The sequence below is a fragment of the Schistocerca serialis genome, chromosome 1, assembly GCF_023864345.2.
Source record: "Schistocerca serialis cubense isolate TAMUIC-IGC-003099 chromosome 1, iqSchSeri2.2, whole genome shotgun sequence".
NCBI lineage: Eukaryota > Metazoa > Arthropoda > Insecta > Orthoptera > Acrididae > Schistocerca > Schistocerca serialis.
The window spans coordinates 149,440,560-149,460,784 of NC_064638.1; positions in this window are offsets into that span (position 1 = coordinate 149,440,560).

Consider the following 20,225-nt stretch of genomic DNA (forward strand, 5'->3'; position numbering starts at 1 on the left):
CTTATCATTTCCTGAAATAGGTTTCATGGGCGCCTCTTTGTTTTCCCGTAGAGTTTTACGTGTGCTATCTGATGTATATTTTCGAACTGACTATTCCTCACGTGCTTTCGCTCCCGTCACTGACATTTCCAAAAGTCTGTATACTTCCACAGCTTTCTTCGTGTTATTTTTGTTGTGACATGGCAAGACAGCCAAGCCACTTTGAGGTGAAGCACTATGAGCTGCTCACGCAGGATGGCGTGAGGTCTGGAACAGGTAAAGTAATTATACTAGCAAGAAAAGTACGTAGCTGCTGGAATACTTAACTTTAATCCATAATTGGTGAACATCGGTCTGACGGTACATGCATCACAAGATAAATAGCAAATGATAATGGCGCCTTGCTAGGTGGTAGCAAATGACGTAGCTGAAGGCTATGCTAACTATCGTCTCGGCAAATGAGAGCGTATTTTGTCAGTGAACCATCGCTAGCAAAGTCGGCTGTACAACTGGGGCGAGTGCTAGGAAGACTCTCTAGACCTGCCGTGTGGCGGCGCTCGGTCTACAATCACTGATAGTGGCGACACGCGGGTCCGACGTATACTAACGGACCGCGGCCGATTTAAAGGCTACCACCTAGCAAGTGTGGTGTCTGGCGGAGACACCACAATTTTCATCCCATTTGATGCCTGACTTCTCCATATTTGCCTTTTAAAGGCTAAAAAGTATTAAAATTGTATTTTATCTGTCTGAAACAGTGCAGGTGTGCAGCTGTGCTGTTATAATTACTTGGGCTAGACATTCTCCCACTCTACAATAGTATAATAGAAGTTGTATCAAATGATACCAAACGTTACGCCCAGGTATGTTACTTCTACATCTAAATCTGCATAGATACTTCGCAAGCAACCTATGGTGCGTGGCGCAGGGTACCCTGTACCACTACTTGTCATTTCCCCTCCTGTTTCACTCGCAAATAGAGAGAGGGAAAAACGACTGTCTGAATGCCTCTGCACGAGCCTCAATTTATTGTATCTTATCTACTTGCTCCTTAGGCGAGATATATATTGGCAACAGTACAATCTTTTGCATGTCAGCTTCAAAAGCCGGTTCTCCAAATTTTCTCAATAGTCCTTGTCGAAAAGAACGTCACCTTTCCTCCAAGAATTCCCACTTGAATTCCCGAAGCGTCTCCGTAACACTTTCGTGTTGTTCGAACCTACCGGTAACAAATCTAGCAGCCCGCCCCTAAATTGCTTCGATGTCTTCCTTAAACCAGAGCAGGTACGGACCCCAAACACTCGAGCAGTACTCAAGAAGAGGTCGCACCAGCGTCCTATATGCTGTCTCCTTTATAGGTGAACCACTCTCCGCTAAAACTGTCCCAGTAAACCGGAGTCGCTTATTTTTCTTTCCTACAAAAGTTTTCACACGCTCATTCCACATTATATCGCTTTGCGATGTCACGCCCAGATTTTCAAAGGTTTGACTGTGTCAAGCAGGTCTGTATCCGAATATTATAAGTTGGTTCTTCCTACTCATTCGCATTAATTTTCATTTTTCCACTTTTAGGGCTAGCTGCCATACATCACATCAACTGGAAATTTCGTCTAAGTCGTCTTGAATGTTCCTACAGTCACTCATCTTCGATACCTGGGAATGGTGGTACGCTCCTGTAATCCAGGCGAGTGGGAAGCCGTTGTGTGGGAGAGGTCTGTGGTCCATTAGCAGATGCGCTCATTTCATGAGCTCAGGAGCGTCTGCGGTACTTTCTTAGAGCTGTGGACCCAACCAGATGGCAGTGCAGAGAATTTCTGTGAGACAGCGACCCAGAGTTAGTGAAGACGAAACTCACAAAAGCTCGGGAAACCCCAGCGATCACATGTGACTTACTGAGGGAGACCAAAGCCTATTGACGGAAAGACCATGACAATGGTCAACAAAAATCGGCAAATGGCAAAAACTTGCAACTGATCCTAAATAAAGAAAAGCGTGAGGGCATCCACGTAAGTGCTACAAGGAATCCGTTAAACTTCGATCGCATGATAAATCAGTCAAATCTAAAGGCCGTAAATTCAACTAAATACATAGGAATAACAATTACGAAGTACTTAAATTGGAAGTAACACATAGAAAATATTCTCGGGAAGGCTAAACAAATTGGCAGGACACTTAGAAAATGTAAGACATCTCTTAAAGAGACTGCCTACACTTCGCTTGTCCAACGTATTTTAGAATATTGTTGTTTACCAGATAGTATTGACGGAGTCCATAGAGAAAGTTCAAAGAAGGGAGCACGTTTTCAAATATCGCGAAATAGGGGAGAGAGTGTCACTGAAATGATACAGGATTTAGGGTGGACATCATTAAAACACAGACGTTTTCGTTTGCGGCTAAATCTTGTCAAAAATTTCAGTTCTCCCCCGAATGCGAAAATATTTTGTTCATTCCGACCTACATAGGGAGAAAAGATCATCATAATAAAATAAGGGAAATCAGAGATCGCAAGGAAACGTACAGATGTTGTTTTTTTTCGCACGCTGTACAAGATTTCAAATAATGGAGAATTATTGTGAATGTGGTTCGATAAACGCTCTGGCAAGCACTTTAATGTAATTTGCAGAGTATCCATGTACATGCAGATGTGGATACACCACGGTATGATCAACAAACAACTGCAGACTGATGCCGACCCTGTCCGCCAAATCATTTACGGATACACAGAACAGCAGATGGTCCTATCACACTTCCCTGGGGTGCTCTTGACGATATCCTTGTCTCTCGCCGTCGAGAAGAACGTACTGGATTCTATCATTTACGAAGTCCTCGAGCCACTCACATACCTGTGAACTTATTCCATACACTCGTACCTTCATTAACAGCCTGCATGGGGCACCGTGTCAAATGCTTTCCGGAAATATGGAAGCGTGGAACTGCCTCTTGCTCTTCATCAATAGTTCTCAGCATATCTCACGAGAAAAAGGCAAGCTGAGTTTCGCACGAGCGATGCTTCCTGCAACCATGCTGATTCGCGGACATAAGCATCTCAGCCTCAAGAAAGATTATTGTATTCGAACTGAGAATGTGTTGAAGGATTCTGCAGCAAACCGAAGTTAGGGATATTCGTCTGTAATTTTACTTCCACCAGAAACGACGACATTCAGCACAAAATTTAAAAGTAAAAATAATTCGTATTCTAAATTTAAACAGAATTTGACTATAACGCATTAAAAGTTGAAGATATCTAAGTTTTCAATCAATGTTACGCTCAGAAAGACTGAATCAATTTCTGATATTCACCAAAACAGATAGGCAAAATCCCACAGTCGCTCTGCAATATTATATAGTGATGATTTCTGTGATGTAAACAAACTCTAATCAACACACATTTCTCAGATTTAAAGTCGTCAGTTGGTCCAAATGTTTCACAAGTGAAAAACCACATACGCTTTCCTGACTGCTAGTAGCCAGCAGTCTTATTGTCAAATACAATACGACGCAAAGTTTTATAGTTACAATCCATAAAGCGGCATCTAATTCGACTAGTAATTTGAAGCAACATGGAAAAGAAAGAGGTAACACTTACGAATTCTGCAAGTACGCATTTATATACGTGGCAAAAGATGAGAAAAACAGGTAATGGAACATATTTTATCATTATCGATGAATGTAAATGCTATAGGAATGGAAGCAGTTTCAGGAGAGGACGTGTTCGCAATATGTAATATTTTGATATGAAAAACCATTTAATGATATAAATTGGTTACAGCTGAACCTTTTTTTAAATATCTGAAAATATGATTTAAAGTGCTCGGAAATGCAGTTACGTCAGATAGCTAACACATAGTTCAAATGGCTCTGAGTACTAAGGGACTTAACATCTGAGGTCATCAGTCCCCTAGAACTCAGAACTACTTAAAACCAACTAACCTAAGGACGTCACACACATCCATGCCCGAGGCAGGATTCGGACCTGCGACCGTAGCAGTCACGCAGTTCCAGACTGAAGCGCCTAGAACCGCTCGGCCACACCGACCGGCGATAGCAAACAACAATGAGAAATCATACACGTAATAATTTCAATTAAAAAATTATACAGTCATTACATCAGCTCTTTTGAAACAGACTTACCACAATGAGGCTTGCTAACAGTCATATTATTTGATGAAGAAACATTTAACCGGTGGAAATGAGTCTGATCAGTCTGCGTTGGCAACTTTATAAATTAGAAATTATGAAGAATTTCCACTGTAATTTTCCATTTGAAGAAGTTCATTTGTATAGCGATGCAGTGATAAGTGAGTTATTTACAGCTACTTTGGTGACGGAAGCATTTGTGGTTGGCAAAGGAGATCAAACGCACTGTTTACAAATTTCATTTCTCTTACTAAACATGTCTCACTTTGATTCGAAAGTTATAGTTTTATGTTATTTTCTTACATATTCGATTATGGTGAGAATCGCATCAGTACGCTGATGTTTATTCCACTTAGGAAACACGTAAAGCTAATGTGTCAACATTGTAGCTTTGAAATTTGTATTTTCTGCGATAACAGATTATGATGAGGTTCACTTCGATATACGTGTACATTAACTTCGCACTCTGTGCTATGCATCGAAAACCACGTGCTGTACCCCTAGAACATTGTTTCTAACTTTTCTATTACAAGCTCACCAATCTCTGTTCCACACATGACAATAGTAATTTCCTCCACGTTTCTCCAGACCACTTCGAAAACGCTCCAAAAAGTAATATACAAATACCTTTTAAAGCTAGTAAAATTTTACATGAATTAAAATTTCACATCCTAGTACAATTTTGTGAATGTAGAATATATAATCTCATTGACCTCGTTCATTTTTGAGTTATTAAATTCTGGAATCACAGTAGTTCGTTAAGATAAGAAAGAATGTTGTAAAATGACATGTATGTGTGCCTTCTTTTATTTAAGATCGATTGGTGCAAACCACAGCATGATCCACTTACACTTCCTTGATTGTCTGTAGACAGCTGGCTTAAAATCGGAAACAATACGTAGCGAAATTTTTACAGAGACATTCCACGAAGCAACGGGTAATACAAGTATTCTGAATCAACCTACAAAAGTAAAGGGTGCTTCACATATGAAAACGTGCTCTCCAACTATGCCCCTGCGCCTATTAAACATGTCTCACCACTATTTCGTAGTTCTTATACTATTTTGCTAGATATTGTTTTGTGGTGAAAATCGCTTCAGGAGACTTATATTTATAGTTCACAGCACGTAGTGACCACATTACTCCACTGTCCAAATTTCTTAGGTTTACAATTATTTTTTTCTGAAATTATAGTTTATAAAAAGACCACCTTAATCTACAAGTCCATTAAGTTCACATTCCGCATCGACAACGGGCCCCGCTGTGCGCTGTAACACTGTTTGTAATGTCGCTGCTGTAAACGCTCCATTTCCATGCTCAAGCGCGTCAGTAATCTATCTCTGCATGTCTCTCCAGACTCCTTTCTAAAAGCTTCATATAGCGACCTATCAATCACTTTTAAGCTCGCCCGTTTCTCTCGTAAAATTTTATATTAATACGTTTTTTCATTAATAAACAATTTTATGCACGTAGAAATATTTTAACATATTAGTGCAAGAGTAATAAAATATAATGAAAAAATATAATTCCATAGATGGCAGTTATGGGAAGTATATAGGAAGAAACGCAAAATATGTAATCTTTTAATGCTACCTCTGATGTGAAAAGAAAAAAAATGTAGCAGACTGCAATAATACTTGCAAACAAACCATGACTCTTCAGAGTCAGGTCTGTACATCGAAAAACTCACTAGGAAAGGGCAACTTGTTGCTATTCCGAAACGCATTGTTGTTTTGATTGAAAATCGCCTCAGTGGTCTCGTTCATCCATGGTTCACACTGCAGTGGCATCACAGGTGCTGCCATTGACGCTACAGTTTTGGTATAGTTGTTGTTCGAGACGAGCCGCTGTCCGAAACTATCTCACCTTTCACTGAGTGGTGACTACAGAGCGTGCTTATGTAGTCCCACTGTTATCGTCGTCATTTTAAAAGGTTTCATTATGATCATCAACATCATTTAATATTTTATTATTATTCTAATTTTGGCTTCATTGCTGTTAGTGTAACATTCTCTTCTTGTTTTACATTTGTCGTTTCAGTTTTTCTACATGTTATCGTGACATTTCTCCTGCTTTTTGAATGTAGTCCTTTTGCACTGTACGTCACGTTATTTTGTAACTCTAACAGAAATACGGCTTTCTTAAAAAAGTTTTCAGCGGTAAACTTAGACGGACGTGGTCCTAAAAAGAATCGCTGTAAAGGAGGTCCAGAAGTCGATTACTTTATGAAATCAGGTTGGTAGGTATTCAGAGAGAGCACAGGATAAGGTTATGATTGTGGATGGGGCCGTAACAGTTACTGTGAGTTTCTCAAAGCCCCAACTTTATTTTTCTAAGAAAAACTCATTTACACATTGCTTTAAAAGATCACAACTGAACAATATGGCTAAAGGTCTTGTTAAAGAACTTGAGATGCTTTCTTGGCTGAAGGCCCGAAACCACACCAAAACAAGAATGGCTGAAGACCTAGCTTATAAATAAAAAGCAATTAAAAATAGAAGGTAATTTTTTTTCCTTTTAAAAAAATCATGCAATTGAAAACCATTAGCGGCTGAAGGCCTACACCATACGTCTGAAAGACAACTATAATTAAAACACATTAATAAACAATTTTTCCAACCAAGAAGTTTGTTTTTAAACTTACAACAGAACGGCCAAACCATAACGAAAGAAATATTAACTCATTGCACGGCTGAACGCCACAAACAAATTTGAGACAACCGCTAAAGGCCTGATCAAAAAGTCAGACAAACAATTTAAAATAAACCCCCTCCTTATTATAAAAAGTTTCCTTTAAAGAATACACATGGCTGAAGTCCTTATTAAAAGGGGTTGACGTAAATCCTCGGCTGAAGGCCACACATAACACATCGAACAACTGACGGCTTAGGGTCTGGATTACAAACAATTTCAGATAGAACCAATTTTAAGAATTTTTTTCTTTTTTAAAATAAAATCAATCTTCAAAATTTTAATTTAACACGGCTGAAGGCCTTTATGTAAAATTGAAAAATAACTGAATTAATGCACGGCCGAAGGCCTAGCACAGTACTTCAAACTAAAATGAAAATCACTATCTAAAGCAAACAGAACAAGTGGTGCTCAGAACTGTTCCAAGGGTCGGCCCGAGAAGGTAGCTCAACGTAAGGTGAGGTTAGACAGGCAGCCAAAAGTTGAAGTTAAATAATCAGATGGCGACCCAAACTAGGGACGGCCCGTGGACCGACCAACAATTTAACCAATTCCCTTCCGTTCGACCAACGGCACAACGATGGAAAATATCTGCTGAGGACGAGGATAGGAACAGCACTACGTCCTCAGAAACTGATGTTTTAAAACAGCCAAGGGAACAATAACAACTCTATGCAAATAGGAACAAACAACTTAAAGGCTGTCGAACAACACGCCGTGCCGGACAGTATTAACATGACAAGGAAAGGCACACTGCCGGAAAGGTACGCCAACGACCAGGACAGGTAACCGGGTCGTTAACGGCCACAGGGCAGAAAATACCGCTGGCGCACTTCACTGGTAAGTAACAGTCAATTCAATAATTAATCACAATACATTAAGACGGCTGCAACATTTCGTCGACCCCAACACACCATAGAATGCTGCTAACCCGAATGGCCCAGGTAGCAACAAATGGTTGAAATGACTCTGAGCACTATGAGACTTAACATATGAGGTCATCATTCCCCTAGAACTGAGAACTACTTAAACCTAACTAACCTAAGGACATCACACACATTCATGCCCGAGGCAGGATTCGAACCTGCGACCGTAGCGGTCGCGCGGTTCCAAACTGAAGCGCCTAGAACCGCTCGGCCACCGAGGCCGGCCAGGGAGAAACACCCTGCAAATGAACGAAGAGGTGTCACAAGTGGAGGCTTCATAACAGGTCAACTGATCACTCAACTTCAGCGCCCAGGTACGGTGGGCAACGACGTTTGTCGCTCTCGTTCACGATCCGACAGTGCGTGCACACCGCCAGTGGTCCCGTCCCGGTCGCGTGCCGCGGAGATTTCCTCACTGCTCCGTTCCAACCGACTGACTACCACACACACCACCACCACCACCTGGAAATACTAGCGGTAACACCAAAGATAGTACGACAGTACTAGTATCGATAAGCGCTGCTGCTGCCACTCAAGGAGACAAGCCAGCAACTTGGTTACACCAGTAAGGAAGAAACAGGAGGACACTCTTTGGGACAAAATGCCAAAGAACAAATGGCATGAACGCGAGCCTCACATGGCTCACTTTATAATTGTTTTAGTTTCATAAATTGAAGGGACACATTACCAAGAAAATTTTATTCAAATTGATACTGTCCGGCGGGAAAATGTACGGAAATTCTTCTACTTATTCTCCTTTTTTCTGTTGCTGTATGTGATATGACGTGGTGAACAAGAGGTCCAAGCTGTTCAACCGGTGAAGGTTCTGTTATGTATCCATGATGATCAGTTTTGAAATGCGGGATGAGATACGAAACAGATAATTCCATTAGTTGATGGAGAAATACAGCAATGGTAGAGGCAGGTGACCATTCTGATTTGGTACAACTCTGATATATGGAAAGGTCTTGTTCTTTTTATTAAGTGTTACGCATTTCAAAATTTCATCGTCAAACTTTAGTAAAACACTCACAGACCGAATATAATACAGATCCCATCTCCTACATGCATATTTGACAGTGTGTTGTCTACTCTAAGACATCAGTACCAAACACACCTATTCATTATCTATTTTTCTTCTCGTTGAATGTAAACTTAACAGAAAATTAAGAAAGAATTGAAAACCACGATAACACTTACAGTGATCAGCCGGAACACCTCCCTAACAGCCGGTATGTCCACCTTTGGCACTGATAACAGCACCGATGCGTTGTGGCATGAAAACAATGAGACCCTGATAGGTCGCTGGAGAGAGCTGGCACCACATTTGCACACGCGTCACGCGTCACGCGTCACGTGTCACGAGCTTTGACGCTACGTTCAATCACATCCAATATGTGTACGACCGCGTTTCCATCTGGCAAGTTGGGGGCCCGGAACATCAATTGGAACTCGCCACTGGGTCTTCTAACCATTCCGTCACGCTCCTAGCCTTCTGACATGGTGCATTATCTAGATGAAAAATGCCACTGATGTCGGGAAACATGGTCGTCGTGGAGGGATGTACGTGGTTCGTAACCAGTGTACGGTACTCCTTGACCGTCGTGGTGTCACGGGCGAGCTTCATTGGACCCGTGGATGCCTACGTAAATGTTTCTCAGAGAATAATGGGGTCGCCGCCAGCTTGTCTCCATCCCGCAGTACTGGAATCCCTGGAATCATGGCCTCCCATCGTCATGATGAAGAAGGTATTGGGATTCATGAGACCATGCAACGCTCTGCCACTGCGCCAACGTCCAGTGATCACGTGCCCATTTAGGTCGTAGCTGCCAATGTAATGTTAACATTGGCACATGCAAGGGTCGTCGGCTGCGGAGGCCCATAGGAGTGTTCGGTGCACTGTGTGTTCACAAACGTACTCTGCCCAGCATTAAAGTCTGATGTTAGTTTCGCCACAGTTCACCGCGTGCCCTGTTTTACCTCTCTTCCCAGCCTACGACGTCCGATGTCTGTAACGAAGGATGGCCGCCCAACCTCATGTCGTCTGGACGTAGTTTCACCTTGGTTTCGCCACGTGTTGAAGACACTGACCACGGCACTCCTCGAACACCCGACAAGTTGTACATTTTCCGGAATCCTCCTACCGAAGAACCGGGCCGTCACAATCTGCCATAGATTGCGTGCCTTCTCCGTTCTGCACACGGACAGCACACTCACTGGTATTACACGCATCGTGCGTGTGTTTGAATAGCAGTCATTCCTCTCCAGATGACGCTGCTATCGCCTGGACGGATTTATATCGATATTAGTTTGGTGGTCATAAGTTCCGGCTAATCAGTTTACATAAACGGTATCTGTACTTTCGGACATATCGCAAAGTACTGACACAGTATATACACTACTGGCCATTAAAATTGCTACACCACAAAGATGATGTGCTACAGACGCGAAATTTGACCGACAGGAAGAAGATGCTGTGATATGTAAATGATTAGCTTTTCAGAGCATTCACACAAGGTTGGCGCCAGTGGTGACACCTACAACGTGCTGACATGAGGAAAGTTTCCAATTGATTTCTCATACACAAACAGCAGTTGTGATACCTCGTCTAAGGAGCAGAAATGCGTACCATCACGTTTCTGACTTTGATAAAGGTCGGATTGTAGCCTATCGCGATCGCGGTTTATCGTATCGCGACACTGCTGCTCACGTTGGTCGAGATCCAATGACAGTTAGCAGAATATGGAATCGGTGGGTTCAGGAGGTAATACGGAACGCCGTGCTGGATCCCAACAGCCTCGTTACACTAGCAGTCAAGATGACAGGCATCTTATCGGCATGGCTGGAACGGATCGTGCAGCCACGTATCGTTCCCTGAGTCATCAGATAGGGACTATTGCAAGACAACAACCATCTGCACGAACAGTTTGACAACGTTTGCAGCAGCATGGACTATCAGCTCGGAGATCATGACTGTGGTTACTCATGACACTGCATCACAGACAGGAGCGCCTGCGATGGTGTACTCAACGACGAACCTGGGTGCACGAATGGCAAAACGTAATTTTTACGGATGAATACAGGTTCTGTTTACAGCATCATGATGGTCGCATCCGAGGTTTGCGACATTGCGGTGAACGCACATTCGAAGTGTGTATTCGTCATCGCCATACTGGCGTATCACCCGGCGTGGTGGTACGGGGTGCCATTGGTTACACGTCTCGGTCACCTCTTGTTAGCATTGACGGCACTTTGAACAGTGGACGTTACATTTCACATGTGTTACGACCCGTGGCTCTACGCTTCACTCGATCTCTGGGAAACCCTACATTTCAACAGGATAATGCACTACCGCATGCTGCAGGTCCTGTACGGGCCTTTCTGGATACAGAAAATGTTCGACTGCTGCCCTGGCCAGCACATTCTCTAGATCTCTCACCAGCTGAAAACGACTGGTCAATGATGGCCGAGCAACTGGCTCGTCACAAATCGCCAAGCACTACTCTTGATGAACTGTGGTATCGTGTTGAAGCTGCACGTGCCATGAGAGTTCTGTTTGACTCAATGCCCAGGCGTATCAAGGCCGTTATTACGGCCAGAGGTGGCTGTTCTGGGTACTGATTTCTCAGGAGCTATGCACCCATATTGCGTGAAAATGTAATCACATGTCAGTTCTAGTATAATATAATTGTCCAATGAATACCCGTTTATCATCTGTATTTCTTCTTGGTGTAGCAATTTTAATGGCCAATAGTATATAATTAATTAAGTTGATGATAGCTAATAATCCTTTCAGTACAGATGCACATCAAGCTGCAAATATTACGGAAATAGGTGAAACATCATGTGTAATGAGACTAATGAGTAGGGCCAATAAACGTTAATGTGTGGTGTAAGTTGGTAATTTGGACCTGACAGGCGGAGTGTGATGGTAATCCGGGCGTTTGTGGTGATCTGTGTGTCCGGATGGCGTAGGGGTTGCCGAATCTGCCTAGTGAGCAAGAGGTCCAGGTATGAATTCCGGTTTAGCACAAAATCATAAATCAATGCCCTCTGGCAGCTAATCTCTGTAATTCCTTTGTGTGTTCATGTTAACACTGTCTATAGTGACGAAAAGTGAACCCAAGCAGTACTTTCAATGTTGCCGCATAGTGTTGACGCAATTTCTGACTAAAGAATAAAAAAAGTCAATGATCACTGGATGACTTGATGCAGTTTGGCATCGTATTTATGAACACTTTCTAAAACCTCGACACCTTTGCACTCTTAACGAGACAGTTAATGTAAGGTATGAGATACTAAAATAGCATGAATTAAAAAAAAGTTGCATGGAGGTGAAATGGGGTAATGAGCGAAGTTACGGGAAAAGGTGCCGTAAATCGCAAGGGTAAATAAAAATCCCGCCTTTCTGCGGCACCGCTAAAATTCTGCCTACCGTATTACGCCTTCCGCAGTCGTTTGATTTGTTTTGGAAACGCAGAGTTACCGAGAGTCTTAAAACACCCTAATGCAGCAGGCTTCGCCGCGGGAGAGTACAAAGCGGCCGTTACGGGCAGCACGGGAAGCACGCCAGATAAATACCGCCTTGAGACAAGAGTAATACCGCGCGCCGTCCGCGCCGACACCCGGGTCACCATCAATTCTCACGTCCTGCGAGGAATTTTTCGGAGCCGGCCGGTCGCGAGCATCCTCTTTTAACAAACGGCCGCATTAGCGCGGGTCTCCTTTTAGAGTGCGCCAAACGGCGCCGCCGGCGATAAGTCACCGGGCTCGCGGGCCCTTTTATTCCGACTGCTCAGCTTGTAAAGCGTAATTCATTTCTACCGAGGGACGAGTAATGCGGCGGGGGGAAAGTCGAAAATGGCAAACGGTGAGCTACGCGGCGAGAATATTTCCCGTTCTGGGCTCGGACGGCGGCCGTCGGCGGCGTTCGGCCGCCTGACGGATAGGCTGTCGCGCGACGCCCGGAGGAGGCGCTACACGCGGCCCGCCGAGAACTCGGAGGACTCCGGTGCCGCACGGAATTCCTCTCGCATTTCTGTAAACGGCTTGCAGCTGTGGTCTAAGCTTTCCATTAAGAGCCTGAGGAGAGCCTGTACGTGGTTCTGAAATTATTTCTGAAACGTGCCACGTTGTTTCTCTCGACAACCCTGAGCCGTGTATCGACTCGTGCTACACCTTGTGTTTGGATTGCATTGGTTTTCCTTTTATTCCCCTGACATAATTGTTTGATATGTCGTCTGTCATTAAGTGGCTGCTTGGTTGTCTTTTCCCTCTGCTATCGATATCTGCGTTTTTGCTTCCGGGAAACTGCTATGAAGAAAGTGAGATCTTTGACCGGTTGTAGCCTCGTGTGGTGGCGCGGAAGTAGGGTCGTTGCGCGCAGAGAGTGTGGTGCACACGGGAGGGCAGCGCGAAGCAGGCGTGGTCGGTTGTACCGAGTCGCCACGTGATGTATGTCGTTTGTGTGTAACGAGCGGGTCGAGTTGAGGGAAGAACTACCCGCGTGTTGGTTGTATACAAAATCGCCCCACGAGTAGTTGCTGTTCATTTCGCCTTGGTGGGACGTTAACAAGCTTCTTTAAATCCTCCGTTTCAACACTGGAGTTTAAAAGGAGACACCTAACATGAAGGAGCGGTCCCTACCCGTCAACGTTGCAGAGAAGACGTGAACTCCGGTGACAGAGTGTGTTGTCGCGTGACCGTCGCGTGTTGAATACGGCGGCGACGTGTGTGCGGTCGGATGTGTGGATCCTTGCCATCGGAGGTCGTGTACTGTCTATTCGAGCATAATTGCAAGTTAAGTTCGTGGAAGGTTTAATCATTAAGTAATAATTTAGTGTAACCAGCGTCTCTTCTGCCTTGTGGCTTCCGGCGACCGGGTTTCCTGTCCCTGGCACCGGTGTATTTGAAGACAGTGATCTTTCCTCCTCCTCTCGTTACTGACCGATGGGAGGTGTAGTTTTGGCAGTTTAATTGGTTCGCTATTCTGTCGTGGGTTATGAGTAAATTCATGCTTCTTGTTGGTTGATCATGTGGTTGCTCATTCAGGACTCTGTGGTGTAATGTTTCCTTGCACGAGGTTAGCTCTAATTCTGTCAGCAACTTAAGCCATCTTATAAAAAGTTTTCGCTGGATAAAAGTCAGTGCAGTGACCAGTCTGAGAGTGGCAATTGTGTTTACGGGCGTATTTAAATTGGTCAGTTTTCTGTCTAGCTTGAGCATCCCTGAATACGTGATTTGTGGCTGCCTTAGACGGGTCCGTCATATCTGTTATGTTCTAATGATATTCCAGGACACTTTTATTTAAAAAAAATTTTAAATTCCTCCAAGTTGTAAATTCCTTTTATTGCCATTAATCGTGTGTTTGCTGAGACCTGTTTAATTTTTTTAATGGCGGTGTTGGTAGCTTCACTACCTCGCCGTACCTTATTAACAAAGTTCTGTATTTACTTTAGTAGCCTGTTTACTAATGTTCTTTAAATTTATTTTTAAATTGTTGTATTGCTATAAATTACTTGATTGCCCTTAGCGGCGTGTTTAAAAGGCTGTTTATTGCCGTACTGCTAGTTTCTGTAAGATACGAATAAAACATTTGTGAAAATCTCAACTCGACAGTAAACTACTAGAAATTTGGCCCCGTTTCCCAACTTGTGGTGTGGCTTGTAGTAACCGTAACCACTGTGTGTGTCAAAGCCTAACGTTGGTTTGCTGCACTTCTCCATTCCAGTCCCCCTCTTTGCAGCATAATTGCTGCATCCCCAATCATCGGCGGTCTGACTTACGCAGGGTGCATCTTTTAACTCATCACCTGTCACTGTTACAACCGACACCGCCTTCTTGCAGTTCTAAGGAGGATCATTTTCTTATACACATCCATCACTTGTCTCAGTGTCACACCGAAATACGAGGGGGGACCCAAAAGAAACCGAATTGTCGTCACAAAAAAATTTATTGATGAACCTTTTTACAAAATTACTTCAGTCACCTCCAAAATACTCTCCATGACATGCGATGCACTTGTCAAGTCTCTTTTCCCACTGTTGGAAGCATGTTTGGAACTCTTCAAGTTTGATATTGTCCAGTACCCTTTGCGAAGCTGTTTTTACCGCCTCCACATCGTCATGACGCTCCCCTTTCACCTTTTTTTTCATTCGTGGTAATAGGAAAAAGTCGCACGGGGCTAGGTCCGGCGAATAGTGGGTCACTCGTAAGGCCGTGTGTGCTGGAGCGTTGTCGTGATGCACAAACCAGACACCTGATCGCCAAAGTTCCGGGCATTTCCTCCTCACATCCTCTCGCAGACGCCTTAAAACATCCAAGTAAAAGTGCTGGTTAACAGTCTGGCCAGGGGGTACGAATTCACGATGCACAATTCCACGAACATCAAAAAAGGCAATGATCATCGTCTTCACATTTGACCTCACTTGCCATGCTTTTTTTGGTCTGGCAGAGTTGCGAGTCCTCCACTGGGTTGACGCTTGCTTGGTTTCTGGGTCATACCCGTAACACCAACTCTCATCCCGTGTAATGACTTTGTTCAAGAAGTTTGGATCACATGCAATCTCTGTTTTCAAGTCCTGACACACATTCATGCCGATGATTTTTTGCTCCTGTGTGAGAAGGTGCGGAACAAATTTAGCAGCAACACGTCTCATGTGCAAATCCTCACTCAAAATCCTCTGGCACGAGCTCCAACTGATTCCTGTCTCTGCTGAAATTTGGTCGATCGTTTGGCGACGATCCTCGTTGATCTTTTAGCGGACCTTTTCAATGTTCTCCTCTTTTCGCGATGTTGAAGGGCGTCCAAAACGAGCTTGGTCTTCAACACACATGTCACCACGTTTAAAGCGTCCAAACCACTCGAAAACCTGTGTGCTGCTCATAGCGTCCTCCTGGAATGCTTCCTGAAGCATTTGGTGTGTCTCCGTTGCAGTTTTTATAAGCAGGAAACGAAATTTCACACACACTCTTTGTTCTTTTAAAGTTGCCGTAACGACTTCGCAGAGGTAACCCGCCAACAGTCAGAGAAAACACAATACCACACTCTCACGTTCAGCTCTACACTGACGCCGTCTGCACAGCTATTTCATGAAGGTCTCTACTAACACCATCTAGCGTGAGAACCCTGCACTACGTCTACGAGTGGCAGCGCCCTCGGAGTCGGGTTTCTTTTGGGTCCCCCCTCCCACACTGTCTAGTCACATTAACGTGGCCAGCCCGAATAACCACCAAGAGTGGCTGGGAAACGTGCCGGAAGAGAGTCAATAACGTTCTGGAAGGTAGGAACAGGGATGTAGTGTTATGCTGACTCCAGTGCTGCGACCACATGCGTTACGTTTCTCTGTTGAGGATCCGTGGCACAAACAGACTGATCAAGGTGGTTTCATAGATTCTCGATTGGGTTTTGGCCGACCTGCTGGTGGCCAGGGTGAGCGGTACCCTTATCCTGGCGCTCTTCCAGCTATGCACGTGCGCTGTAAACTGTGTGACACGTTGCATTGCCCTGCTGGTAAATGACATCTAGCCGAGGAAGAACAAACTGCATTTAAACGTGGAGATGGTCTCCTAGGATAGACACATACTTATGTTGGCACATTGTGCCTTCCAGAATGACGAGGTCACCGAGGGAATGCCACGAAAACTTTCCCCAGATCCTAACGCCCCCTCTTCTGGCCTCGAGCTTTCTAAAGATCCTATGGATTTGTGTTTGAGGGAGTATAACACGTGATTCACCTGAAGAGCCCACCTGTCGCAATTCAGTGGACGTCCAGTGCGGTAATGGCATGCAAATTTCTGCCTTCGCCGCCGATGAACAGCACTCAGCATGGATGCATGAATGAGCCAACTGCAGCAGAGGCCTATACGCAGCAATGTTCGCTGAATGGTTGTTGATGGGACGCAGTTGGTAGCCCTTCGGTTCATCTGGTTGGTCAGTTGCTCAACAGTTGCACATCTATTTGCCCGTGAAGGTTTTCGCAGCGGGTCGTCCATTCCGGTAGTCTATGGCTCGTGATCCCGCAGTGCACTACAGTTGACACGTCACCGGTGTTGGATAGAGCCAATTTTCCATGCGTGCTATACAGGGAGGTCGGAAATTCCCTTTACAGACTTCTAGGACTTGTAGAGGGGAGTGAGTACATCGTATTTTGACTGGGAATCCATGTCCGGAAACGTCATCCAACGAGACTACAGAGCGTCAAAGTTATAGGCGCAGGCGTCTGTAAATGTACGTAGACACGGGGTGATTCCGTGATAATGTTACAGACTTTCTAGGATGATGGAGAACGATAAATGTATTAATTTTATGTAAGGATCCCTGTACTGAAAACTAACGAGTCGAAAGTTACAAACGAAAACCGTTCTGATACCTCTGACAGTTGAATACATGTACTGGTTCTTGTGTTGCCAAGAGCGTAGGGTGGGTAACTTTCAGTGGTGGTAGTGTGGGCAAAAACAAGAAAAAAATTCCCAATAAACGTTGGCTCTAAAGTGCGTACCTTAACAGCTATGAACACTTGCTCAGTAGAGGAGATGTGTTTCACATTAGCGAAGACGCACGAATGGTCATAGTTCCTCAGGTATACAATTTACAGCCCACGTTTATTGAACATTTTTTCTCGTTTTTGTCCACAGAAAGTTACCAGCCCTACACTCTTCGCAACACAAGAACTAGTACATGTATTAAACTGTCAGAGGTATCAGAACGGTTTTAGTTTGTAACTTTCGACTCGTTCGTTTTCAGTGCAAGGATTCTTACTTCAAATTAATACATTTGTCGTTCTCCACCATCCTAAAAAGTCTGTAACATCATCACGGAATCACCCCGTGTAAACGTAAATTTACAGACGCCCGCGCCTATAACTTTGACGCTCTGTAGTCTCGTTGGATGACGTCTCCGGACATGGGTTCCTGGTCAAAATACGATGTACTTACTCCCCTCTACAAGTCCTAGAAGTTTGTAATGGGAATTTCCGACCTCCCAGTATTTCAATGACAGCGGCACGTCAACGATCTATAAACTTAGCCATTTCCAAATACTTCCAATCTTGGTCCGAACTGCAATGATCGTGCCCTTTTGGACGTCAAGTAAATCCCTCCACATTTCGACAACCACTGCACTGTTATCTACGTGCACCTGGCATACTTTATATGCCCTCCACTGCTAGAGCTGTCATCTGCCGTCTGCTAGTGGGTATTGCACCTTTGTCGTGGAACATAGGAGGTCGTCACATCAATGTGACTGAACCATGTATAATACACTAACCATGTCTAATACACTACCTGATCATAAAACTGAAGCATCTAGAACGGGTTTGGAAACGAAATGAAACGTCGCGGGCTGAGAAGGTGTGTGGTCTTACTTCAGTGGTTACAATATCTAGTCAGTATCACAAAGAACATGGAAATATTACCCCAGTTAGAAGTATGGTGTACAGTAGGGGGCGGTTACTGAATGTGTTAATTAATACAAAATCTGATTTTTATTTTTTCACTTTATATTGGAACAAATAAGCCCTCTGTCACAAACCTTAAAAGCTATGTTCAAAGTATTATTTTTCACTTTATGTTCGTCAGTGACTTCTGCCTCGACCGGATAGAACCACCCTGAAACTCACGTGTTGAACCATCAGCAACTACGCTCACGTGTTGCTGACAAGGTAACACTACCGAGCTGCGTGTCACACGACCTGATCGACTAATAGGTAGGTGGTCAAGTGGGGGCCTAACCGCTGCCAGCTGCCGGGAGTGGACACACCGTTCGCTCTCTTCTGCTGGCAGCTTCCAAACAGATCAGACGACCTCCTCTCCTTCTCTCTTGGGCGGCTGCCCATTCAGTCTCGGCGTCTTCTCCAGGCCTGCCTTCCTTTACGGCATTAAAACTACACACAGGTTAAACTATGTCTTATTCTTCACCTCAACGGATGCCTACCGCTTTCCCCTCCTGGCCAATCCTGACGCATTAACAATGGTGTTGCACCACTCTGGCCTGAATGAATGCACTAATTCGATTGTCAAGAAAGTCATAAGGCCGTTGCATTCTCTCCAGACACAAGCCGGCCCACGAAAGCTATAAAAGGTCCATCATATCCTGGATACTGCCGATAGGATGGAGTTGAGATCCGAGCTGGTCCCAAGCATGTTCTGTAGGGGACTGATTTGGGAATCTTGCTGCCATGGGAGTAACTCATCATCTAGCAGACAGTACATAGAGGCACAGGCTATTTGTGCGTGAACGTTGTCCAGTTGAAAAATACCATAATGTCACTCTTGAAGCTGCAGGATGTCTGTGATGTGCCGTTGTGCCCTCAGAGCTCCCTCAGTCAGTACTAGCTGTGGACTGATGTTATACCCAATGGCTTCCCATACAATGATGACAATAGTAACACCGGTATACCCCTCCAGAACGTAGGAAGAATGGGACATCTCCTCAGAGCACAGCCGTGATTCGTCGCTGAACACTGCGCGGCAACAACAGTCTGTTCTTCCCGGACACAGCAGCACTCTAAACGCTGCCGTTTTTGTTATGTTGCTTACGGCACCCTGGGCACGGAACAGTAATTCCCAAATCGAGCTGTGGAATGACACATCACTTGTCCTCGTATGACTGATACACAATGGAGGATTTACAATGTGCTTCCTGTTCAGTACAGTAATCCGGTCTTGTAGTGGTCGCGCCTGTTTGAGCTGAACCTTGACGACTAATATGCCTGCCCTCACTTTCCCCTGTAGACCAACGTCTGCGCACTCTCATACCCGAATGCTTCACAAATCTGGATACTGCGCTATCCGACCAGCTGGCCAAGTGGAGACCCACAACGAGGTCCCAAAATTGTAAGTTACTGACTGCACTGTTTCAAAAGAGTAATCGGCATCCCCCTGTCCTTCACCGTTATCAATCAACATCTGACACTGATGACGCCCCTTATATACTTTACCAGGCCTGGTAACTATACTGCACATGAAAAACACTAATGCAGTCGGGTGGCAGTTCTACCTTTCACCGACAACTGCAAATCTGTTCATTTACATACTCGCCGTTGGAGTACGCTTGTATGAAGTTAGATTTACATCTGACAGTGTATTGTATGTGCTGAACTTTTCTGTCAGGCTGTGCGTTAAATATATACAGCAGAATTGTGCTACCTTATTACCAGAAAAATATAGAAATTAAAAAGCATAAGAAGAGTGAAGTTAAAGAAAACCCACAGCTACAATAGCCTCTGTGCCTCTTCTATTACAATGATGATTATCAGTCACGGAATTGATCATGGTTGCAGACCATACAGTTCTCCGGATTTAGATCTTTGCAGCCACACTAAACTGCTGCAAAGTGATGCTGTGTCACACAGCAGCACTCGAATCTTCGCAGTATCATGTGGGTCCCTTTGTTTAAATTTGTTTTCTGTGCAGTTTAAGCTGTTGCATACTGGAAATAAACATTTTACACCCATAATTGGCCTACTCACGAGTATTCCACTTTGACTTACC